Consider the following 26,302-nt stretch of genomic DNA (forward strand, 5'->3'; position numbering starts at 1 on the left):
GTGCTTGCTTACATGGCCCTTCTCAGAGCATGTATGGGGAGAGACAGATTTTTCTCTCTTCCTCTTCTCATCAGGACACTAATTTCATCATGAGGACTCCATCCTTGTGACCTCATCTAAACCTAATCACTTCTCAAAGGCCCCACCTCCAAATACCATCACACTGGGGGTGACAATGTTTCCTCAATGTTTATAGGTCTTAAACATAAATCTGGGTTGACACGAACCATCAATCCACAATAGTGCCCACTGTACTTTGTAGAGATGAAAAGGGGCAGGCCGGGTGCGGTGGTTCATGCCTGTAATCCCAGCACTTGGGGAGGCCAAGGCAGGCGGATCACCTGAGGTCAGGCGTTCGAGACCAGCCTGGCCAATATGGTGAAACCTCGTCTCTACTAAAAATACAAAAAATCAGCCAGGCGTGGTGGCATGCACCTATAATCCCAGCTACTTGGTAAGCTGAGGCAGGAGAATTGCTTGAACTCAGGAGGCAGAGGTCACAGTGCGCCAAGACTGCACCACTGCACTTTAGCCTGGGCAACAGAGCGAGACTTCATCTCAAAAAAAAGAAACAAAAGAAAAAGAAAAGAAAAGAAAAGAAAAGGGGCCTGTTAGGTGCTGGACAGCAATTTCAATGGATGATGTGATTACATGAGGGCACATGGATTTCCCAAGACTACTTCTGTAATACGTACAGCCTGTCAGAACTCTCAAATCCCTCCAATGGAAAATCCCCCGCATTGGGAATGTTAAGACCCTTGTTTGGCAGAATTAATGCGCTCCTAGGTTCACATGCAAAGAGGCTCCTGAAGCAGGAATCCATGCCACAGATATTCATATCCTCGGTATTCATTCATTTGCTAAAACACATCCACCCAGGGTATTGAAGTCAGTGTCGGAGGGCTCTATTTCCCTCCAGCCGCCTACTTTTTCTCTCTCAAAAAAGACCCATTTTGCCTCACTTTACAGGCACAGCAGAAGTTCCACTTGTTGAAACTTAAGATAAGTGCAGTTCCAGATGCTTCTTATCCCTGTTTTCCCACAAGAAGCTCAAGAAAAGGCATATGGTTTCCCAGGTCCAAGCTCCCAGGCTTGTTATTATAGTGATCTCATCAGAGTCACAGTGCAGAAAGCCCTGCTTGGGTTGCCCAAAGAAAACCAGGCTTGCAAGAGCACCCCTGCACTCTCCAGCCCGGAGCCATGGAATTCATGACTGTGGCCGTGGTAAATCACTAACTCACCGTGAATTAACCACAGAAAGTCATCACAATCAGTACCATAACAGGAGAAAGAAATGGGATTTTTCACAATGAGCTTTTCATTTTCAATTAAACAGCAAAACTAGAATTAAATAAACCAGGTACCGCCTTGCAGAGCCAATAATATCTTATAATTACGGTCATTTGGCAAGTTATATCATCAGACCAAGCAGAATGCCAAAAACAAACTAACTCTACTTATATTATATAGTAAATCTTATGTATGCAGAATCGTAGCTGTGAGAAAAGGGCCTAAGAGCGAACAAAATCTAAATCCATACAATTTACTCACAGGAACACACCAGTGTGTCTGACTCATTTACTCTTACTAGTTGTTTTCTAAGGCAGCAGCAGGTTAGAATGTAAACTCTGAGAGAGAGGAATTTTCTGTTGAATTTGTTCACTGATGTATCCCTATCACCAAGAGCAGAACTTAAGTATCTGTCGAATGATGAGAGAATGAGCCCTGACGTGTCCCCTCCGATTTGGCTATGGTCCAGCCCCTCCCGATGATGTCACCACTCAACTACTTCACACTGGAGGCCCCCAAAATGTCTGTCTTTGCAACCTCTGGTTTAAATGCTGTAATAGACTATTAACCTGAAAGTAAAAACTCTAAATGACTGATGAGATTTCTTTTAGGAATGTAAATACTCTCTGTGATCTTGTTTCCACTGGTGATTTGGTTAGCACCGTGTTTTTAACTGGCAAGGTAAATTGTTTCCTACTAGATTGTAAACTCCTTCAGACTTGGTATTAGGGCAAATTGGCCGAATGAAGCCGGAAAGTGAAATTTTAGCTCAGTTCCTAGGCTTTGCAACCTTTGCTCCCTCCAAACTGAACTCTATCTGGACAGGAATAGTGTCTGAGTAATTGTTTTTGATCCCCTGATGTTACCTGGCAGATTGTAGGCATTCAATGGCTTCCTTGTTTTCAGTTTGAATCCCAACACTTCTTTTTGGACTAATGTTCTGTTTAAGAGTTTTGTGGCCCTAATGATATTTCCAGTAAGGGCCAGGAATCCACTAAATCCATGGTAAGCAATTGATTCTTGCTAAGGCCTAATTTAAGAAAAGTTCAGATGTTTAAAAGTCATGTTTGCTTGTTTGTTTGTTTCACTTGAAATAAAAATAGTATCAGCCATGATGGCTCATACCTATAATCCCAGCACTTTGGGAGGCTGAGGCAGGAGGATTGCTTGAGGCCAGGAGTTTGAGATTAGCCTGGGCAACACAGCAAGACTCCATCTCTACAAAAAGTTTTAAAAACTAGCCAGGTGCAGTGGCATGTGCCTGTAATCCCACCTACTTAAGAGGATAAGGCAGGAGGATCCCTTGAACCCAGGAGTTCAAGGCTGCAGTGAGCTATAATTGTGCCACGGTACTCCAGTCTGGGTGACAAGGTAAAACACCATCTCAAAAAAATAAAAAATACAAATAAAATAGCTTATTGAGTTCAATGGGGGGCAGGGCGATGGGACAGAATAGAAATGTACCTAGAATACTACCTTTTCTTTTTTTTTTTTTTAGAGACAGGGCCTCACTCTGACATCCAGGCTGGAATGCAGTAGCACAATCATAGCTCACTGTAACCTCTCCTGGGCTCCGGCAATCCTCCTGCCCCAGTCTCCCAAGTAGGTAGGACTATAACTGCATGCCACTTGCCCAGGTAAAAATATTTTTTTTGTAGAGACTGGGGCCTCACTATGCTGCCCAGGCTAGTCTCAACCCCTATCCTTAAGCAGTCCTCCCGCCTTGGCCTCCCAAATCCCTGGGGTTACAAGCATGAGCCACTGCACCTGGCTCCAACTTTATCAAATAGAGGAATGTCATTACTTTTTAAGTCAAGAAGTTCCTGTCTGGGCATCTCTGAGAAATAATGACACAGGGGCGGTTAGGCAGTAACAACACAGCTGGGTAGTTTTCTGATTCTTGATATTTATATAAAACTTCACAGTTCATAGGAGGTAGCCACTATCCCAACAATCCTTCAGGAAAATGATTGCCATATTCCCACAGTCCTAGAATAACATAAATTGTGAGTTATCCCACTATTACAACTTTTCAAGAAAAAGGAAAAATTAAGAAACACTACTATATTAAATATATACACCTACGATGCCAATCCCATCTTATTTCAGAAACATTAAAATAAGGAGGGAAAAAAGGGCACCTTAGACTTGGGGAAAACAGACTAGGCCTCTAATCTTGAAGTGACCTGCTCAAAGTCGCTCAAAGTCACTCAAATGATTTACCAGCAGAACTAGGGTTAGGGCATCTTCAATCCTTTCATGCAACAACAGCTGGGCACCAATAAATGCAGACACAGGAAAAACAGAGATAAACAACAGGCAGTCCCTGGGCCTCCATGAAGCCCTCCACTGGTAACAGACTCTGTTTTCTTCTTGGGAAGTCAGAACAGTGCAGGCAGAAAGCCAGAGAGCACAAATAGCTCTCCTTTCCCAAAAGGCTGACTGCCAGGGCACTCTGGCTTCTCTCTGTTGCTGTTAAATTACTTCAGTGTGACCTGGTCCCCAGAGCCCAACATGCCACAAGCCTCACCCAGGTAGGTCCTGGAGAAGACAAGTCACTCCCTACCCCCAGCAGCTGTTCTGTCTGGCTGGAAACAGGCATAGCTGGTTTCCTTAGGCAATTTGTACATGCAAGGAAGGTGGCCTGGGAGCACACCAAACTGTTCACAGTGCAAGCCTAAGGTATGAGAGGCGGTGGAGGGAGCAGTATCTGCTTTATTCCCTTCTCTAGAGTCTGGATTATTTTAAAGGTAATTAAAAAAATTCAAATCTGGAAAAAGAAACCAAGAAAGGCAAGAACATGCAAGTTGGATTTAGGAAGATTAGGATTGAAATCGAGGCTTTCCATTGACTTGCTGTGTGATCTGGAACCAGTGACCTCCTGGGCCTCCATTTTCTACCTACTCATAGGGTTACTCTGAGGTGCACTCCGCAAAGAGCACTCTCTTTCCACCTCCCCAACAATCCTGGCCACACTTGGTCATTGCCGGTGGACCCTTATATGGCAGGGGTGGTCCCACTTTTTGCTTTTTCCTGTTATCATATCTAACCCATTAGGTGTTTAAAATTACCTGGGGAAAAGTACAGGCAGAAAACAAAATATAAACCCTCAATATATATTATATACTAAATATACACTATGATCACAACTATGATATTTTAAAAGTCTATTTAAGAAAAGTGGTGGTTGCTACCTAGCTTCAGCATTAGCATATCTTAGGGCAGGTAAGAATAGTTGGGGAGAAGTATTTTAGGAATTGTTGAAATAATTATATGGGACATTCAGTCATATGAATGAAAGTCTTGTCACTTTCACCACAACTCCAAAACACATATCCCATATTGATACTGTACCACAAAAATGGGAACAAAAGACACTGGGAACTACTTGAAGGGGCATGGTGGGAGAATGGTGAGGGTCAAAAAACTACATGTCAGGTACTATCCTCACTACCTGGGTGAAGAAATCCTTTGTACACCAAACTCCACCAACACACAATTTACACATGGAACAAACCTGCACATGTATCCCCTAAACCTAAAACAAAAGTTGAGAGAAGAAAAAAAAAATACCCTATCAGCAAAAACTGGTGTCTCCCACTTCTTTTTCCCCATCAATTTACTCATAACTTGTTTGAGAGTATAGCAGGGATCCCAGCGTGAGAACCGGAAGTATGAATAAAAAGCAGATGTGTCTGTAATATAGGCCCTCAGGGAGTATATGTGCACACAGGATCAGGAAGCCTCTTGAGAAGGAACTCATACCAGGGCGAGGATGAATTCAGATGCACAAGTTTAGTTTCCCCCCGAGACTTTATGAACTAATAGGCAGGAATTGATGTAGGCTGGATTTCCTCAAGATCTAGTACAGGCTGAACAATGGAAACACCGTTTTCATTGTCATTGCAGGGGGTGGAGGGTCCGAGGAAAAGAATGTTACATGGCAACAGAACGACTCAGATTTTCTGGAAATCTTTTATAATCCCAGACATATAAAACATCATACAAAGGCCAGAAGCAGTGGCTCATGCCTGTAATCCCAGTACTTTGGGAGGCCGAGGCGGGTGGATCGCAAGGTCAGGAGTTCAAGACCAGCCTGGCCAATATGGTGAAACCCCGTCTCTACTAAAAATACAAAAATTAGCTGGGTGTGGTGGCGGGTGCCTGTAATTCCAGCTACCTGGGAGGCTGAGGCAGGAGAATTGCTTGAACCTGGGAGGTAGAGGATGCAGTGAGCCGAGACAGTGCCACTACACTCCAGTCTCGGTTACAGAGCAAGACTCTGTCTAAAAAAGAAAAGAAAAGAAAAAAAAAAAACATGCAGAGAGAAAAATGCATATTTCTAAAATAGCACTACAAGTATGTCATTGTCACCATCCAAAAAGCTTCCACAAACCAATCAGGCAATCTATATAAAAAGAAGTTCAAACCCTTTGACCCACCTACCAAGGCTGCTTCAGGAAAACTCTCATAACAATATAAACCAAAAATATGGAAAAACTTCATCTCACACTGTGCTCAAAGCAAGGCAATTTGCAACATCAAAAAATTATGTCCCCTACCTTCTAACTTCAAACCTCACTGACAGGTGTCATGATCACTAAGCCTCAATACAATACAAATTCATGCTTGACTTCTTCATGAGGTTCAAATTAGCCAATACATAGACAAGAACTCAATAAGCATTTGTAAATCCCTCAACTATTTCAAAAGCTTAAAAATGCAAAAAGCTCATATTTCAGAAAATAAAGGAACAGTAGAAACAAAAGCATCAAGTGTTTTAAAAGCACACATACACTTGTGTTTTGGAAATCACCTGTGCAGTGAGCCCTGAACTAGTTGGCAAACAACAATCCCTGCCAGATAGAAAAGTAACTGTCCAAGGCCCCATGTCCAGCTGCCACTAATGGGTCACACAGGCCAAAAAAAAAAAAAAAAGAAAAGAAAAGAAAATGGAACCTCTGGGCGAAACTGAACCCATATCTGTTCTCTGCCCCTGCCCTTGAGCCTTAATGTTTCAGATCTCAGCTTAACTGATTTTGGAAATAAAGTACTTATTAGAGTACCTAGATATCATCATTGCTTGTTATGGATTTAGTGGGTAATAAAGAGAATGCAGTTAAGCCTCCAGCCAGTGCCTGGAACACATACATGCTCAGTAAATGTAAGTATTCTTGTTATTGTCATTATTTTTACTATTAAATGAGTAAATCACATTTGTATAGCTACTAAGAATTTATGTAAAGTGCTTTCAATCCCTGCAATGGTCTTGTAAGAGAAAACTGAGGCTCACGGAAGGTGATAATCTGTCCAAGTTCACACTGCAATCAAATGATGAAGTTGGGGACTTGATTGCCAGCCAAGGCTCCTTCCCCTTACCAAGGCTGTCTGAATCTGACAATAATGCCTTGTCTCTGTCATGGACATTGTAGCTGATCCCATTGTAACTGATCCCAGTCCCAGCAAAGCCAGTCCAAGTCGAGGTTTCTGTTTCTTACACCCCAAAACATCCTACCAACTACATTTTCTAGTCATGGCACTTACGGATCAGACCTAGTACACATATTCTATCAGGGAGCAATAGCTCCATATCTTCATATGTGGGGCTTTCTAAGCTTACATTAGATCTAACTTTGATTTCCTAGAATCCTGCATGGGCAGAGGAGAAAAAGAAACAATGATATGTACAGCTGTACAAAGGAAACACATATTGCTGGTTTCCCATCACGTGGCTAACTACAGAAGCAGAGGACACCACACTGAGTCCCACTGAAGCTTCTGGCCCCTCTCCCATGACCCCCACCCCCACATGTCATAACAAAGCTCCACATCTGGAAGCCTGATGATCTTCAGCTGCCTCTCTCTGTCCAGAGAGTGTCACATTGCACATTGCCAGGAGAAAAGAAAGAGGGAGAGGAGGTTTCATCAGGGCATGTAGTCTTTTCTTCCAATTGTAATATGGCTGAAGCATCCAAAGTTACCTGTGATGTGTGTTGTTTTGCTAACTCATACTTCAAGTTAGTTTTCAAAAACTGCCATGCAAAATGTAAGCTATGCAACTGTCCTTTGACAATGTTCTATTGAGATCATCAAGTGGTCTTTATTGTATGCCAGAAACCAGCTATCCTTTTGTATCTTTCCCTATTACTGCCCATACTTGGGTTGTGTCCTTCTGAAGTCCAGACCATCCTTAGGACTACCAGGAACCATCCTCCAATGAGAGGCAGGGCCCAGTCAACATCTATCCAGCAGTTTTGCCATTCTCAGCCTCAAGCTTGACCACCTCATGTCCCGTAGCATTCACCTCCAATCCATTTCAGCCATGCACTCCCAAAGCTACACTATCTACATATCATCACAAGGTGAAGCCAGCCCTCACTTCTGAAATCTAGAGATGTATTGGGAATTAAGTAGCCTTCTTGAATCCCAACTTTCTATCCTCCAACCATCTCCAACACCCTAACTCTTATTGCACCTGGTTTTCAACCCCCTTGAGCCCTTGGGCCCCTTGCTGCTCCGCTTTCTCCCATTCCATTAACTGGTCCTGCTCTCTTTTCCCTCTTCTTGGCTGCTAGACCTCATGATCCATCACTTTAATTGCTCTCTTGCTAGAAGCACCTCTGTTTCAAACTACTAATCCCCAATTCTGCATCAATCCAAATACCCAAACATTTCCACTCCTGTAACTGGTAAATCAAGTTTTACTGGAGGAAATCTCTCAATCTTGGAGATTAATGGCAAAACATAATTATGAATTCCAACAGAAACGAAGTGCTTGGTGTGACTCAGCAAAAATATATTGCACCTGTTCCTTACACACACTGGTTATTTGAAATCTTAAGTACTCCATGTGCCCCTCATTTTCAGCAGTACAGCATGATGGTACACAGCTTTGCATCCTGGTTCTGCCTCTTAGTCACTGTATAACCTTAGACAAGTAACTTAACCTCTCTGGACTTCAGTTACCTCAATCGTAAATTAGGACAGTTCCATCTTCACAAGGTTGTGGAAAGAATTTAGTGAGTTATCTAGGTAAGGTATTTTAACAATGCTTGCGATATAGAAAGTGCCCAAAACATGTTAGTTACTATTTTGTAGACAGAATTGAGGCCTTAGGTGGGATTTTCCTCCATTTCCTTTCCTTTCTTTCAGTTTATTATTTTCCTCCATTTCCTATTTCTCCAATTTATTTATATCCACACTCATCCTTATCTTTTTTCTTCCTCTTTCGAAGAAAGACTTGTCACTCTATAGTCTTGCCAGCTAGTATCCCATCTTACTTTTTTCTGTATTTTGAACCTAGACCTTTCCACTGGGTTCTCCTTAGCCTATAAATTTACTCATGTGTCTCTTTTTTTGAAAGCAGGAAGGGAGAATGCGAAGGAGAAAAGAAGGGAAGCGAAGGAAAAAGCAGGGAAGAAAACTCCCCTTCAGCCTTACCACCCTTTCTGGCTCTCACTGATTAGTCTCCTCCCTTCACAAACCCAGCCTCTAAGATCCTGCCTATACTGACAATTGCCTCACTTCTCTTCTCATTCCCACCTCAATGGAAGGGAATTTGCCTCCTGTGTCCTCCACACACCACTCGGGCTGTTTTTGACATTATCACCAATGACTCCTAATCGCCAGTGGTTACTCTGGCATCCTTAATTGGCCAATCTCTGTAGAATGTGGCACTGTTGACCTCTCTGTCATGACTAAAACTTGTTTTTCCCTGAGTTTCCATGATAGGAGTCTCTACTATTTATCTCTATTTATCTTTCTTCCCCACTGACCTCTGCTTCTTAGTTTCTTTCACTAGATTCTCTTCCTCTGACAACTCATTATATGTTGTGTCATCATTCATTCATTCATTCATTCAACAAGCATATTAAACTCTTACCATATGTCAGATACCATGACAGCTGCTAGGACCACTTAAGCAGAGGCAGCTGAAGCACCACTCCAGGCACTATTCACAGTGCAGACACGCTACAGAGGCAAACGAAGGACCCCATCCAAAGTTGTGCAATGGCAGTGATGCTATAAAGAAGACACAGTCCTTGCCCTCTTGTTGGACCAGTGAAAAAGACCAAAACACAGCTAGATAATTAGAGAATATAACGAAAGGTGCAGTGACCAAGAGATGCCCTGGGTATCGTGTGAGCACAGCCTAGTTATTCCCCCAAGTTCTTTGACCTGTTTCATACCTCACTCTTTCCCTTTTCCTCAGGAAAAGACATCCAGACAAGTGATTTCAACTGAGCTTCTTAGCTGATGATACAATTTTGAATTTCTTGCCCAGAATATCAAACTTTCTACTACACATTTCTACCACATGCCTTATAGGGCACCAAGCACCAGGAATATAAAAATAATAAATAAAAGTCTTACGATAAGGCATGATTCTTATTTTCCATCTGCACCACTTTAACAGACCCTCTGGGGCCTTTCTGCAAACCCCATTCAGAGTTATCTATTCGAAACACAAGCTAATTTTATCACCAAATCCCCACTCCCACCCACTCCCTTGTTCAAAAACTGCCAAAGCAAAATCAAAACCCCTTGGTGGTGTGATGTACCAGACCCTGATGCTCTCATTCCAGCCTGCTCCTCTAGTCTTCTCCAGCCCCCTGGCCACACACATTCCCGTCAGCCACGCCACACCACCCAAAGATGAACAGTGCTTTCAATTCCAAGGCAATTCCCACCTCAGCGCTTTTGCATCTGTTGCTCCTACTGCCTAGAAGGTTCGCCCCATGAATTTCTACATTTATTTAATGGTTTGACCAACCTCGGCAACGCTAAGAGCCTCTGGCTCTGCACACCCATAGCAGGTGATCGCTTATGGGACTCATTCCAATGCTGTAATACTTTGTATGTGTACAAAGGCCCTTCCTCAAAGGCTTTCCATCTCATGGGAAGTGTCTTCCCCAGAAAAAGGTAAGCCTTTGAAGAAGAACCCTCACACATGGCAGGGCCTCGTGCGTGTTTGCCTGGGAAGAGGTAAATTCATGAAGTTATTTTTAGCATTGTTTAATCACAATATTTTTTGTTAGAAACTTTAAAGGTAATTAATTATATTTCATCTAAATCAAATGTCTCTTCTACAGATTCTGCTTAAAGATGTTAAAAGCTAAACTGAGGCCAGGCGCAGTGGCTCACACCTGTAATCCCAGCACTTTGGGAGGCCAAGGCGGGTGGATTGCCTGAACTCAGGAGTTTGCGACCAGTCTGGGCAACACGGTGAAACTCTGTCTCTATTGAAACACAAAAAAATTATCCGGGCGTGGCGCCGTGTGCCTGTAGTCCCAGCTACTCGGGAGGCTGAGGCAGAATTTGTTTGAACCCGGGAGCAGAGGTTGCCATGGGCCAAGATCATGCCACTGCACTCCAGCCTGGGCGACAGAACAAAACATCATCTCAAAAAAAAAAAAAGCTAAACTGAAATTCAACCTTAACAGAGCCTACATTAGCAGTCAATTAGGTATACTATCATGCAAGAATTGACAAAGAGAGCAGAATATGCCAGGAACATTCTGAGATGCCAATTTGGGTCCATCAATTACTGAGCAATACTTGAAATTTTAGTTAGACCTTCATCTGTAATAAAATCAGGATATATGGTTGTTTACATTTTATCTTTTTTTGAATGTGGAAGACAATGAAAGAAGTCAATTTCAGGAAGTAAGAAAGGAATGAAAAAAATGCATGGGGCTTAATTTTGATAAAATGAAGAGTCCCTTAATCACTGGAACACCTTAATTATCAAGTAAAATAATTTTAACAAGTATCTTATTTATAAGTATTTATTTGTTCTTTATCTAAGTACTCTGCCTTTTTCTAAGAGTGTTTTTGAATTTTTTAATTAAGTTAATAGCTGTTGCCAGGTGATCCTTGTGACTAAATTTGCCAAAGAGCTGGCTGGCATGGAGGGCGGAGTCTGTGTCAATAAAACACAATAAGCTACAGACCCATGTGGAATGGGGATTGGCCCTAAACCTCCACAGGATCACACCCAAAACCTGGCAGTCACTATTCAAGTTCCACAAGGGAGAACTAAGATACGGGGGAAATGTCTGGATTTTTAAATTTAAGAAACCATGATATTTCTTAACAAATAATTTTATGTCAAAAAATGCCACAACGGCTGTCTGCATTGCCAAACCACTAGGTAACCACTCAAGTTTATCCTCTCATTGTGCACTTCAACCTGCATGTAGAAGGGGCCCCAGTGATTTGTGCATGATGCAGGGTTTTCAAAGAAAGGATAAGCATCCTTGACTGGTTTCCAAGCCCTGTCCTCTGACCCCATCACGCTACCTCCCACTCCCACACATGTATACCCATGCATCAACTCTTTTGGCAGTTATGTACAACTGTATGTAGGGGAATTATAAGATTAAAATAAGAAATGCAAACTTCATTAACCAAAATGTGCATTTGGTTAACATGAGTACAGAGAAGGGCACTTAGCCCAGTATGGCTATTCCCCAGAATTTTATCTTTGACCCATCTCACCTCTCTCTAGAAACACTCTCCCAGGAGACATCTGACTTGAACTGAGTCCCTATACTGATAACTCCCAAGCTATAGTTCTTGCCCTAAATATCTAACTGTTCACTTGGTTATCTCTATCCACAGGCACCTAAGTTATAAAGTTAGTAAAACCAAAAATTTCCCAGGCTTTTCAACACAGATGCACAGTAGTAGCTTGAAACAATTAGGAGCTGCTAGAATATAAAACAAGTATGGCAAGGAAAAGGAAGCAGAAACTTAGAAACATGTGGCCCAGTGACTTACAAACTTATTTTGGCCAAGAAATCCTTTGTTCAAATAAAATCTTACTTGGAAACCAAATATGTGAAATCAAGAACAGGACACCTGCTCAGATAGCAGAAGGGGCCACCAGAAAGGAGCCCAAAGTTTGAAGCTGGACATCAGTCTGCCACCCATCACCCTCATGCCCTGTAAAACAGCTCCAGAGGTGCTCCTTGATACTCCCAGGAATTTACAAGATACAGTTTAAAATCTACTAGTCAAAATCCATTAAGATTTTTATTTGTGGATAAGAATTTATTTATTTTTATTACAAAACCAACAGTTAAAGCATAATTTGGGGAAGCTAACTGGTAACAGTGGGTGAGAATCTCCATGAGCATTAAAACCAAATAAGAACAAATTAAAAAAATAAGTGGCTGAGCTGAGCGTGGTGGCTCACGCCTGTAATCCCAGCATTTTGGGAGGCCAAGGCAGGCAGATCACTTGAGGTCAGAAGTTTGAGACCAGCCTGACCAACATAGTGAAACCCCATCTCTACCAAAAATACAAAAATTAGCTGGGCATGGGGGCAGGTGCCTGTAATCCCAGCTACTCAGGAGACTGAGGCAGGACAATCGCTTGAACCCAGGAGGCAGAGGTTGCAGTGAGCCAAGATCGTGCCATTGCACTCTAGTCTGGGTGAAAGAGTGAGACTCCACCTCAAAAAACAAAAATAAAAAAACTAAAAAATAAGGGGCTGGCATGGTAGCTAACATCTATAATCTCAGCACTTTGAGACGCTGAGGCGAGAGGATTGCTTGAGCCCAGGAGTTTAAGTCCAGCCTGGAAAAACATAGTAAGACCCCATTTCTGCTGGGCATGGTGGTGCACACCTGTAGTTCCAGCTACTTTGGAAGCTCAAGCGGGAGGATTGCTTGAGCCTAGTAGTTCAAGGCTGCACTGAGCCATCATTGCACCACTGCACTCCAGCCTGGGTGACAGTGAGACCCCATCTCTTTAAAAAAAAGAGAGAGAGAGAGAGAGAGGGAGAGAGAGAAAAGATAAAAAGAAAAAAAGAGGTGAATTCTAAGTAGAAGCAGTCCACTAGATCCATCTTCAGAATCTGTATCAGTCACCTCACCACATTTTCTCAAAAACAATAAATCTTAACGACAAGGAAAACTCGAAAATTAATCGTACTTTGTTGAAGTCACATAGGGCAAGGTTTAAACTTCTATCTTTCTTACATAAGAGTCCTATATAATATCTTTCTTATATAAAAGTCTGGCCAGGCATGGTGGCTCATGCCTGTAGTCCTAGCTACTCGGGAGGTTGAGATGGGAGAAATGCTTGAGCCTGGGAGGTCGAGGCTGCAGTGGGCCCCGATAAGGCCACTGCACTCCAGCCTGGGTGACAAAGTGAGACCCTGTCCCAAGAAAACCCTTTTTATGCAATTTGACACAATAGAATAAAAAGAGAAAGTTTTCAGACAAAGTTCGAGCATTAAGGTTGACAACTCAATCAATTTAAAGAAACACATAATAAAGGACACATCTGTAAGTATTTTAGAGGAAACAGATTATTGTTGTAGAGTAAAAGGCCAAATTATTGTCCTAAACAAAAATACGCATATGGTACCACAATCATCAAAAACTTGAAACTAGCTGGTTAGTTAATTCATTGGTTGACAGTAATTATACCAATTGGGTTGATTTGGTTGTTTTCACATCTTATAAACATAAGCTTAGTAAATTCCACAGAGAAGGAAAAAAAATTACTGAACATTCATTCAACCATTGGGAAAAGCTTTCCATATAATGAACGGGCCCTCTATAGAGAAAATGCCCACACAAAAAATTTCCATTATATGTTAAGAAGATACCACAACATGAAATTTTGTGTTTCAATAAAATTTTTTTCAAAGGAAGCATAAAATTAATATTATATATATCCATAGTTTCTCAACCCTGGTTGTACATGAGATTCACCAGAGAGATTTAAAAACTACCGATACCCTAGCCCTGTATCTCAGACCTACTGAATCAGAATTTTTCAGAGTAGGACATTAGTACCAGTTTTTTTCCTTCCTCAGGTGATTCTAATGTGTAGGTGGGGTTGAGAACCATTGATACAGAGTCTTCAATCAACTGATTATGGATACTAGGTTGTCAGGTGTCAACCTGAACAGACCATTTATTTTTTATATCATTTATGCCTGTGAGTTTGGGCTACCACTATTCATAACTATTTAACAATGATGGTTAAGGCTGGTTTTTGATAGTTGTCTGGTTGAACTATCGCTGCCTGAAGAAGCAGCACTCTGTTCTCCCTTATGAGATTTAACTTTGTTGCAAGTTTTTATTTTTTTGGTGGTTCCTTCAAATGAATGTGGTTGCTTTGAAGTTACAGGTTCAGAGAGCTGAAATTGCTGTTTCAAGAAATACATCTGGTTTCAGTAGATAAATACAAACTCACTCCCATGGAAAGTATTCCATCAAGCAAAGTGGAATTACAAAAATAATACCAGTTGGTCCCAAAATAAGTAATTATGGCCCTAATTTATAACATGTCAAATAAACCACAAAATGATTACTTGTGCTCAGAAATATTTTGAAAAAAAAAACATAGTCTACAAATGTTTTGGGTGATAAATTTTAAGTATTGGTGTAGTAACATTTTATGTAGCTACTTTATTTACATATATGAACCACGGAGCCAGAAGACGGTGTTAGGGGGAAACAGTTGCTGATTTTTATGGTGATTTGGAATTTTGGAAACTGAGTCCCAATTTCCTTTACAGTCTTTTTTTTTTTTTTTTTTTTTTGAGACAAGAGTCTCGCTCTGTTGCCCAGGCCGATCTCGACTCACTGCAACCTCTGCCTCCCCGGTTCAAGTGATCCTCCTGCCTCAGCCCCACTAGTAGCTGGGATTACAGGCACGCGCCACCACGCCCAGCTAATTTTTGTATTTTTAGTAGAGATGGGGTTTCGCCATGTTGGCGAGGCTAGTTTTGAATTCCTGACATCAGGTGATCCACCCGCCTCGGCCTCCCAAAGTGCTGGGATTACAGGAGTGAACCACCACGCCTGGCCTCCTTTACAGTCTTATGTGACTAATGCTATATCTATAAGAGGCTTATAGACATGGAATTTCTCTCTACATAGGGAGATGAGTTATTTTCAAAATATACAGGGTACCCTCAGAAATGGAAACATTAGAAGCTCTCAGCAGTAATCAGAAGTCAGGAAAAGCAGAGTCAAAAAGTTGATACAACATATTTCGAACATTTTGTTTCAATTCGTATCATAAACAAAAAATTCATTCACTAATCTTTGGATATTGGATCATGATTGGAGTTCTATGTTATTTTTCTTGGTTAATCCACATCCAGATTTCCTGCTTCCATTTCTTAAAGAAGAGCAGGGCCTTATTAGAGCCTGTGAAAAAACCTGAATGCAAAATCATCCTACAGAAATTTTTACTGTACTCTTCAAATCTCTTATCACTATGCCACACCTAAGTACTCATCCCTCTTTCTTTTGTAATTTGCTTGTTCATGTTGCTTTTTTAAAAGCTTTACAGTATTTTTATAAATTGAGATAAAATTCACGTAAACTTCACTATTTTAACACTTTTAAAGTGTACAATTTGGTGGTTTGTATATATTTACAATGCTGTGCATTCACCACCTCATTATCTAATTCCAGAACATAGCCCTCACCCCAAAAAAGAAACCCTTCATCCATCATCAATCACTCTCTATTTCCCCTACCCCACTTCCCTGGCAATCACTAATCCACTTTTTGTTGATATGCATTTGCCTATTATGGACATTTCATATAAATCATACAACATGTGGTCTTTGTATCTCACTTCTTTCACTTAGCATAATGTTTTCAAGGTTCATCCATGTTGCAGCATGTGTTGATATATTTTTTTTAACATTACTTACTTTTATGGGCCCATATAGTAATCAACTTAGTTCGCACAGAAATATCATTCTTTGTTTAGCACTCATATTACATCAGTTTATGCAATATTTCATTAAATCACAAAATTACAATACAAATCACAAAAGTACAATGGTACTTTGGGAGGCCAAAGTGGGTAGATCACCTGAGGTCAGGAGTTCGAGACCAGCCTGGCCAATATGGTGATACCCTGTCTCTACTAAAAAAAAGAGTGGCCAGGCGCGGTGGCTCAAGCCTGTAATCCCAGCACTTTGGGAGGCCGGGACGGGCGGATCACGAGGTCAGGAGATCCAGACCATCCTGGCTAACACGGTGAAACCCCGTCTCTACTAAAAAAATACAAAAAACTAGCCGGGCGAGGTGGTGGGCGCCTATAGTCCCAGCTACTTGGGAGGCTGAGGCAGGAGAATGGCGAAAACCCAGGAGGCGGAGCTTGCAGTGAGCGGAGATGCGGCCACGGCACTCCAGCCTGGGCGACAGAGCGAGACTCCGTCTCAAAAAAAAAAAAAAAAAAAAAAAAGTACAAAAATTAGCCAGGCATGGTGGTAGATGCCTGTAATCCCAGCTACTCAGGAGGCTGAGGTGGGAAAATCGCGTGAACCAGGGAGGCGGACGTTGCAGGGAGTCGAAATAGCACCACTGCACTCTAGCCTGCGTTTCAGAGCAAGACTCTGTCTGAAAGAAAAAATAATAATACAATAGCAAAGTACTACTGGCATAAACTGGACTGTAACCAAACACGACTGTAAGCATGCACCTGACCTAGTAACAGCCAAGTATACAAATTTATTAAGATGACAGCTATTTCCCACAGCGGTCTCTGTGTCTGAGCCACAACCAGGATGTGTTTCAGAGAAGGAGAGCACTGGTTAACCCAATGAGTTGTTTCAGTGTTGGGCAGTATTTCATTAGGCAGAACAGAGTCAGATGCATGCAGAGGGGCAGAGAGGTGATAAGTGTCTATTATACAACCTAACACAGCCTCAACTTGTTCCCAAGAGGAAGTTTTCTAGTGTCTTCAAAAAGAGGCAAGGATGTGCTCCCGTAAAGACAGGTATATCCTCTGCCTCTATAAAAGCTTTACCATGCTTTACTATCTTTCAAGAAGCAACTCCAATGTGCCCTTCTCTACAAAGTCTTCCCTAACCCTCAAATCTTCACAGTGCCTGCCTGCCTGCTCTCTCTTCTGTTTAATTCCCCAAGTACTTATGCATCTCTTACGGTAGTTAGAATTGGTATGACAGCCAGCCATACAATGTCCTCTCTTCCATACCAGGATGTCAGCTGCATCACAGGCATGTTCTGTGTCTTTACACGTCCTGCTGTCACCAGCACCAGAAAAGAGATGCTCAAAACACAATCTTCACACAAATCCTTACACAAATCTTTTAATAAGGAGTAGAAGTTCAGTCAATATTCATTAAATTAATAAATGAATGAGCACATGAATTAAATAATTAATTAATTTCATGCAACGTCTTACCTGGCTACAGCAATTCCCCCTACTCGTCAATGTGCGGTAAATGAAGGAAGGATGTGTATGTGATGGGGCACAGTGGTGGGTGAATGAAGAAAAAAAAATCAGCTATTCCATGTGCCTAGCATGCATCAGAAATTGTGACTCTTCTCCAGATGTTCAACAGACACCACCTTCAAACAGGACATTGTTAGATAATGACACTTTCTGATGTCCTTTGATGTAGAGCACATTAAAAATATTATCAGAGAGAGAATCTTTCTGTTCAAAATCCCCCAACATCTTCAACTGTGCATTTAGTTTTCGTCAATTAAATTATTATACCATTTCAAGGGGTGACTTTTTATATACACTGGAAAGGTACTCATAAGAAAATAGCTTCCAAATTGGCAATTTTTAAAAGCAAAGCAACTGGTTAGGTGAGGAATGCATAAACAACCCCAAAAGCAGCACTGAATACTTTTCTTTGGCTGTATACGACTGAAAAACTGCCAAGTTCATTTTGATAAGCCTTTGTTAAAAACAATAAACATGCCTGAGCTTGCAAACCATGCTGTTTTGAAGAAAAAGCAATTGAGGGAATTAGAAAATGCTTAAAACTGGAATGTCTGATTAAAAAGAAAAACTATTGTGGAAACGGATTTACCAATAAGTTGTAACACTGTGCAGTCTATAAACGTGGAGGAAAGTGGGGGACAAAATGTAAAGTGAGACAAAACAACAACAGAACACCATCTTCATAAATAAATAAAAAGCTACATCTTATAAACTGATTTAATTAGTCTCCAATACTAACACGGTACCATTAACAGTCTTAAGAAAACAAATCATCCGGTGCTTCAAGTTTAGTCACCACGGTGATGTCCCTGCAATAAAGGAAATGTAATTTCATTGACTCCAAATGAACATATATTAAATAACCAAATGTGGGAACTGCAATTCACTTACAGTAAAATGTCAGCTCATAAAAGTCAAAGTAACTTCACCTGAATTTGTTTTTTGTTGTTGTTGTTTTGTTTTTGTTTTTCCATGATTATAAGATTCTCAGAATCGTAGGATTGGAAGGAAGATAGTTTGGATCACTTATGTTTATTTTCCTGCTTAGGTAAAACTGAAATTCTCTTGTATCTGTCTAAGAAATCCTGGAAAAATTCTAATGAATAAATTGTAACTTGATCTCCATAGGATCAAAGTTCTTTGTTTTGTTCATTGACACATCCCAAATGCCCAGAACAGCACTAGGCATACAGCAGGCACTCAATAAATATCTGCTAAATTGAAATAAATTGAAAAATATGCAGTGCAATGCAATGTTAAATAAGTCAGTTTGAAATTCCTTTCTTAGCTTTGTTTTGGTCATAGTATTAATCACAACAAACAAACAGTCCTCATATAAACCACTTCAACACTATAATTCATGTTTTTACTTCTGATCAATCATTACCATAGAGGGTGCTGAGAATCAGAAAAGACTCCAAGGAAAGATGGGAGTAGACTTACTTTCGTCTATTTGGACTAATTTTCTTCTTCTGGGCATTCACCTGAGATATATCTGCATATCCATAATATAAATAATTTAAAATATCACTTAAAATTAAAGGTTTGCATCTTTAAAAACTGTGCCACAAAAGCAATTTGATTAAATCAACTTCTCATCTATTTCAGAATCCCATCAGTTAAAAAAACAAACATAAAAAATAAGAACAGGAAAATGATATGATTAGGTGATGCTAGTCATATTATTTTTGCTCAAAACGCCTAGAGGCAATATGCCTTGGAAAACTGAGTTAGGTTGGAATGAGATCGGGATTCTAGTGTTGATTTCATCACCAGTTAACAATATGAATTCAGCCAACCCTTGCCAACCTGGATCTGAGCTTCCGGGGCTGTAAGGTGAAGGGTTTGAATTTAGTAGATGGTCTCCAAAGCCTTTCAGTTTCAAAGTTTCTCTAAACCCTGTAATTATAAGTGACCAAATCCAGTTCACCTAATTACTACCACTACTCTTTTACATCCTTCATTTCTTCAACAAACATCCGGTCACCTTGGGGACGCGGGGGTGGGGGGGGGGATGTCAAACACCATTAGCCATAGTTTGGCATGACATTTATGGAGGGGGAGCGACAAAGTATGCAAGGGCAGCTAGCTGATGATTGTAAATGTTAGTGAGATTGGACACCTGTGGAGTGAATGTGTTTCTGAATTTGAAAGGCTGGAAGATTTTCCCCCTGGGCTAAGCTGGTGGCGCCGTGGGAGTGCCTAGCTCTGAGCAAAGAAACAGGTAGCATGAACTAATTAGAGGCTCTTCAAAATAAGAGTGTTTAACCAGTGTCCTGGCAGGACCCGTCTGACTCGACATTTAAAAAAATTATGGCCAGGCACGGTGGCTCACGCCTGTAATCCCATCACTTTGGGAGGCTAAAGCGGGCAGATCACTTGAGCCCAGGAGCTCGAGAGCAAACCAGGCGACATGGCGAAACTCTGTATCTGCAAAAAAAAAAAACACAAAAATTAGCCGGGAGTGGTGGCGCGCACCTTTAGTCCCAGCTACTCCAGAGGCTGGGGAGGGAGGATCGTTGGAGCCGGGGAGGCGGAGGTTGCAATGAGCTGAGATCGCACCACTACACTTCAGCCCGGGCGACAGAGCGAGACCTTGTCTCTAAATAAATAAATAGTATGAGAGGTTTAGAATGCTGGTGTGTGAAAACAAAAGACTAACCAAATAGCCCCAGGACTTACTGGAATTGTGCTTCAAATTTTGTTAGGAACGGTTTTCCGAGTCCACAATACAGGTATCACAGGTTTCTTTGTGGACAAGAAGCAACTGAGAAATTGAGTTCAATCCACTGAAAGTCAGTGTGTTTGTAATATAAAACACAGGGGAAATAAATATTATTGTCTGAGGTGGGGAACAGGGGAGATATTTTTAAAATGTACTATAAACATAAAATCCAGAATGAAATCCAGAAGAAAGACGGTCTCTATTCCACCGAGAAGTCTGCATTTGAAAACCACAAGAGATGGAGATCAAAGCCGCTCGTTCTCCAGCCACCTGCCCAAAAACTCGGACGCAGCGCAGACCCAACCCAGAGAGGGCAAGTGGGCACGTGTCTCCCTTCCAACCCAAGCTGCGCGCCGACGCACCCAAGTTAGGGTCCCAGGCTCCCGGCGCGGGATGGGCGCTAGGGCAGCGGAGAATGGAGCGTCCCCGTCCTCCTCCAGCTCCAAGGGCAGCCCCAGCGCCCCGCCGTCCCGCCGCCCTTCCTTGAGGGATGCCCGTGTCACCTGAGCCACCGCGCCCTCTGCACAACCGAGTCAGGGAGAGGGAAGAGGAGGAGCCGAGGAAGCTTCTTGACCCGGTCGCTGGGGATCTGGGAGCCGGGGCCGCCGGCGAGACTGAGCCCGGGACAGCCCAGCGCTCCAGCGCTCCGCAGCCCGCCCAGAGCGCACAGACCACCCCCATGCCCCGCCCGCCCTCCTGCCACACCCGCCCCCAGCCCGGCCCCGCCGCCTCCTCACCTCGCCGGGACCACTGCAGCCCCGGCAGTAGTGGGCCGACATGCCCCCGGGGCGCACCCGCCGAGCCGCGTCCCTGCGCGGTGGCCCCTTCCCGGGCCCCAGGCGGCGCGATCCGCGCTTCGGTGGGGCGGGGAGCGGACTGGGCGGAGGCGCCGGCGAGGCTGGGGCAGGGGGCCCAGCTGGCAACGCCGGGGGAGGGAAGTGTGGCGCGGAAAATCCCAGTGCTCGGCCTTTGAAATGCACCGGCTCATTCAGCCCCGCCAGCTCGGCGGGGCAGTGGGCCTGGCGGGCGAAGAGGATTTAGCGCGGGGATCCGGTCTAAGTGCTGCGGCTTGACTAGGGGCGAGGGGCGCAGCGGAGAGGAACGTCTGGCGGTTATGTAATGCACTGGCTTTCTGTGTCACCAGCCAGACCGCTCTAGGCCTGCCGGACCCTCCCCGGGAAGAGCCATGACCCCTGACCTCGGCAAGCCGAGGGGAACGCGGTGTTCCCAAAAAGAACTTTTCCTCGCAGGGTCAAAGAGCAAGATCTCGAGAAAAAATACAAGGCCTCCTTTAGGTGTATCTAGCAGGGATCTGGACCCTGCTAGCCAATCCTTCACATTTCACAGCACAGGAAACTGAAGCTCCAGAATGCTAGTGAAAAGCGTTATCTCTTGGAGTCAAAAAGACCTGGGTTCAACGCATCTGAAAATCTCCTAACCTTGGGCAACTTAACTCTCTGAGCCCCACTTTTCCCTGTAAAACAAAGGATAAATAGCGCCCACTTCATGTTGTTTGCTGAGGATGGAATGAGTGAAGTGTAATACAATTCCCCAAACGTTGACTCAAAGCCTGAAAAGGGAGCTGCCAGGACGTACCCGACATAGGACAGGTTCCAGGCGAACTTTCTGTAAAGTCCTCTCCTTGTCAAAAGTAAGCCCTCTGAGCTGACAAGGTCTGGTTCCAATATCTTGGAGCCTACGGCCTCGCTTCTCCAAGAGTGGCCCGTAGACCAACAGCCAGGTCATCACCTGGGTGCTTGCTAAAAATGCGGAATCGCAGGCCCAACCGCGGATCAGAATCTGCATTTTTTTGCAAGATTCCCTGGTGATTTCGCTGTGTGTCAAAATTTCAAAATGAATTAGACTTTTTGGAATTTTTCTTTTCTTTTCTTTTTTGAGAAGGAGTCTCCCTCTGTCGCCCAAGCTGGAGTGCAATGGCGCGATCCTGGCTCACTGCAACCTCCACCTCCCTGGTTCAAACGATTCTCCTGCCTCAGCCTCCCGAGTAGCTGGCATTACGGTCGCGCGCCACCACGCCCGACTAATTTTTTGTATCTTTAGTAGAGATGAGATTTCACCGTGTTGGCCAGGCTGATCTCGAACTCCTCGTGATCTGCCCGACAAAGTTACTGGTCAACAGTAGGGAGCATGTGCCATGCAGCACCACAGGTATTTGTTTTTTTCAGTGAAGGAGTCTCACTTTGTTTGTGTTTTAAAGAAGGGGTTTCACTATGTCACTCAGGCTAGAGTTCTGTGGTGAGATCATAGCTCATTGCAGTCTTGAACTCCTAGGCTCAAAGGATCCTCCTGCCTCAGCCTCCCCAAGCACTGGGATTACAGGCATGAGCCACTGTGCAAGCTAGGGTTTTTTGTTTTTTGTTTTTTAAATAGTCTAGTAAAGTCCTTTCTCATTTTACCCTCTGGCTATTTTTAGTCTCCACCTCCTCTCAGTTTCCTGCCCTTTAACTATAAATCTGAATTTAAGTCCTATTTTCACTTGCAAAGAAAAACCCTAGGTTAAATCTAAGTGATGATTGTGAATAAATGTTTAAAACACACAAAAGAAGGAACAAATACAGCTTGTAAAAGAATTTATTAGCATTGAAAATGAACCTATAAACGTAGAGGCTGCCCTGAGCCCTGAACTCTCGGCTGTGAAGGTCTTTAGGTTAAAGACTTGAATACCTTTGAGTTTCAGAAAAATGCATCTTTCAGCTAAACATTGCTTTGGGTAGCAAATAAGTCTCCTTTTCCATTTAAATAATGTAGGACAACAGTTTTTAAAGTCTTGGAGACTAGGACACCGCACAAGTGTTCCTTTCATCTAAGTCACCACTTACAGGGGCTCTAGCAAAGACCAAAGCAAATACTGTGTTTATTCTGTTCAATGCTGTGTCACGGATGTTGTTGTTTCATTAGAAGTTCAGATTTCGTGTATCTGATTCAAACTCTGGCAGGATGATTTTCATCCTTTAAGAGTTCAGTAATTGTGGGTTGATGATGGTGATGGTGAGTGCAATGCGTATAGGCAGTGCCAGATATAGACAGGTCGCTTCTGTGTGCCTACCCCTTTGGGGTTCCACACTCAAGACCTGACATAGCTGCTGACGTGGGGGTAGGCAGCATGGAAGTGGAGGAAAGGGAGATGCACAAAGCAAAGCAATCTTCTTTCACTGAGGCTGGAGGGTTGGGGGTGGAGAAAGTTGGACTGCTATCACTGTGCAGGAGGAAAGCAAAGCAAAGGTGGATCCCTAGAATCCAACCTAGGAGAAAAGGGAAGGAGCAACATTTCTTCCAAATAGCACTGTCCAACAGAACTTTCTGCAGTGATGGAAATGTGCTATATTTGCACAGTCCCAACACGGCTATAAAATGTGGCTATTTACATTTTAGTTAATTAATTATAATCATAATTAAAACTGAGGTTTCTTGTGCGTGTTTTGCTTTTTTCTTTTTTACTACTAGTCTGTTGCACTAATCACCTTTCAAGTGCTTCATTCCAAGATGTGGCTAATGCCTACCATACTGGACAGCACTCAAAACATTTTCTTCGTCATAGAAAGTTCTACTGCACGGTGATGCTTAGAGGCCAGGATTTTGGCAAAGAAATGAGCCCAGATACTCAGCTTTTCCAAGTTGTAGTCAGAACCTCATCTGTCCAAAAGCAAGTAATAGAATGAAAATTATACCTACATCATTGAGTCCTTATGATAATCAAAATGAGTTAATCTATAGAATGTATTTAATTCAATGCTTTGCATATTATAAATGTGTAAAAAATATTAATCCTTATTAGTATTAATAGTCTTTTACCTTAAAAATATTGGGGAATGACAAAGATTTTTTCCTTGGCCAAACTTTAGTCAGGTTCCTGAGACTTCTCCTAAGACCATGTGTGTATTTCTTTGTAAATTCCAGTTTATCAAAGAACCTGGCGGAATCAGTTTGGCAATAACCTCCCTCCCTACTGACAACTGATCACCCAAGGGTCCCCCATCCTCCACTGTCCTCCAGGTGATATCTAATCACCTTGGCCTGTCTTTAGTAACAATCCTGTCAGGTTGATTTAACTAGAGTGCCATATCCTGTTTCTTGGCTATAAATTCCCATTTTCCTCTGCTGTATTCAGAGTGGAGCCCCATCTCTCTACCCTAATGCAAGCCTTCATTGTAGTGGCCCCTCTATCTGTCTCAATGGTCCTGAATAGTCTTCTTTACCATGCTGTAACAAGTGTCATTGAATATTTTTTTTCTTTAACAGGGACATGGCATTAATGGTACATCATTATTAGTTAAGTAAACTTTCGCTGATATGCTCAGCTGATCTGGTACCTCCACATGCATTAATAGTTGTATTCTAACTCTCTCCCTTCCACTTCTTCCCTGCTCAGAATTGAGTACTATTTGTACTATTCTGGCCTGGAGGCACAGCATATTTTGTCAAATCCCTAGCATCTGTAGCCAATAAATAACAAGTGTGTTAACTAAAATCCTATTGCACCATGGTTCAGTGGAATTAATTTTCAGATAGGATTCTGAGAAGCCTGACACCTTAGGGTACATCCATTATGAAAGGAATTGTTTGTTCCTGTTATTTGGTCAAACAAGAATATGTGGACTCAGTAGAGAAAAACGGGAACATTGGCTACAGATAAGTAATAGTTGGGGCGTTCAGGTCAAAATAGAAGCTACTGGAAGGTTGGGGGTTGAAGATGAAACCTTAAGGCTTTTGCCTAAACAGAATTTGAAATTTTATTCTCATGACTAATTAAGATTTTAGGAATAACTACAAACAGCATAAATAAGATGCAAGTATTTTACGTAGTCAACTGTACAGATTAAGGCAATACATGGAAAAGAAAATAGTGAAATTCTTCCTTAGACTCCGATAAACAAATTTTTGAAGAACTGCCTTCTCAAACTCCTGTTCAACTGACTTCTTTAATAACATCGTGTCCTGTGGGCTTGCTGCTTCCTTCCTTCCTTCCTTCCTTCCTTCCTTCCTTCCTTCCTTCCTTCCTTCCTTCCTTTCTCTCTCTTTCTTCTTTCTTTCTTCCTTTGTTTCTGTCCTCTCGTTCTCTTTCCCTCCCTTCCTTCCTTCCTTCCTTCCTTCTCTCTCTCTCTCTCTTTCTTTCTTTCTTTTTTTGTTGCTTCTGAGACAGAGCCTCACTCTGTCACCCAGGTTGGAGTGCAGTGGCATCGTCACAGTTCACTGCAGCCTTGATTAGCTAGGTTCAGGTGATCCTCCCACCGCAGCCTCCTGAGTAGCTGGGACTACAGCCGCCCACCGCCACGCCCAGTTAGTTTTTGTATTTTTTGTAGAGACGGAGTTTTGCCATGTTGCCCAGGCTGGTCTCAAACTTGTGGGCTCAAGTGATCCTCCCGCCTTGGCCTACCAAAGTGCTGGGACTACAGCCGTGAGCCACCATGCCCAGCCTAGAGTCCACTTTCTTTATCATCTTTTTTGGTTCCTCTTTCACCAGTCCACTCTTTTCTATGAGCATTTTCTTAGAATTTAGCCCCTATTTCCACTGTCTTTTCTTAATGTTTATTTCCATCCCAGCCCCATGACCGTAGCTAACACCTGCTGTCAACGGCAGTGCCTTTCCAGTTCTGACCTCCCTCTGAACTCCAATTCTTGTTGCCAGATAGCCAGTGAATATTTTCACTTGCATTCTCCCTACACCATCACTTCAGATTTTAAAATATCAGGAACTCAAGTCATCACTACAATCTGCTCTTAGGTTCCAACAACTCTCTTCTCCAATGTCACTTAGTCTCTGGTGCTAACATTCTCTCATTTACTATGACTCAAAGCTATGTCATCATTTTAACCCATTTGTCTTTCTGGAGTCATGGTATAACTGAAAGGCATTGAATTTGAAATCAGAAAACCAAAGTAAAAAATCTCATTTCTGCCACTTCTTACCAAGACAAACTAAGCAAATTTCTTTTTTCTTTTTTTTCTTTTTTTTTTTTTTGAGACAGAGTCTCACTCTATTGCCCAGTCTGGAGTGCAGTGGTGCAATCTCTGCTCAATGCA

The 26,302-nt window shown here is 42.5% G+C and overlaps 1 protein-coding gene across 5 annotated transcripts in view; it reads right to left on the reverse strand.

Annotated features, from left to right (window-relative positions):
- Nucleotides 1-21,335, reverse strand: part of SLC16A12 (solute carrier family 16 member 12) — a 99,776-nt gene extending 78,441 nt beyond the window's left edge. For 2 of the 5 annotated variants that reach the window (XM_074002169.1, XM_005565914.5), the window contains exon 1: nucleotides 20,998-21,335. The gene's annotated coding sequence lies outside the window, so the exon portion shown is untranslated. Of the gene's footprint in view, nucleotides 1-20,622; nucleotides 20,904-20,997 lie in introns of those variants that run through there. The other 3 variants (XM_074002170.1, XM_005565913.5, XM_045361181.3) reach the window with 2 other exon arrangements.
- Between the last annotated feature and the right edge of the window lie 4,967 nt (nucleotides 21,336-26,302).

This window comes from Macaca fascicularis, chromosome 9, assembly GCF_037993035.2.
Source record: "Macaca fascicularis isolate 582-1 chromosome 9, T2T-MFA8v1.1".
Lineage (NCBI taxonomy): Eukaryota > Metazoa > Chordata > Mammalia > Primates > Cercopithecidae > Macaca > Macaca fascicularis.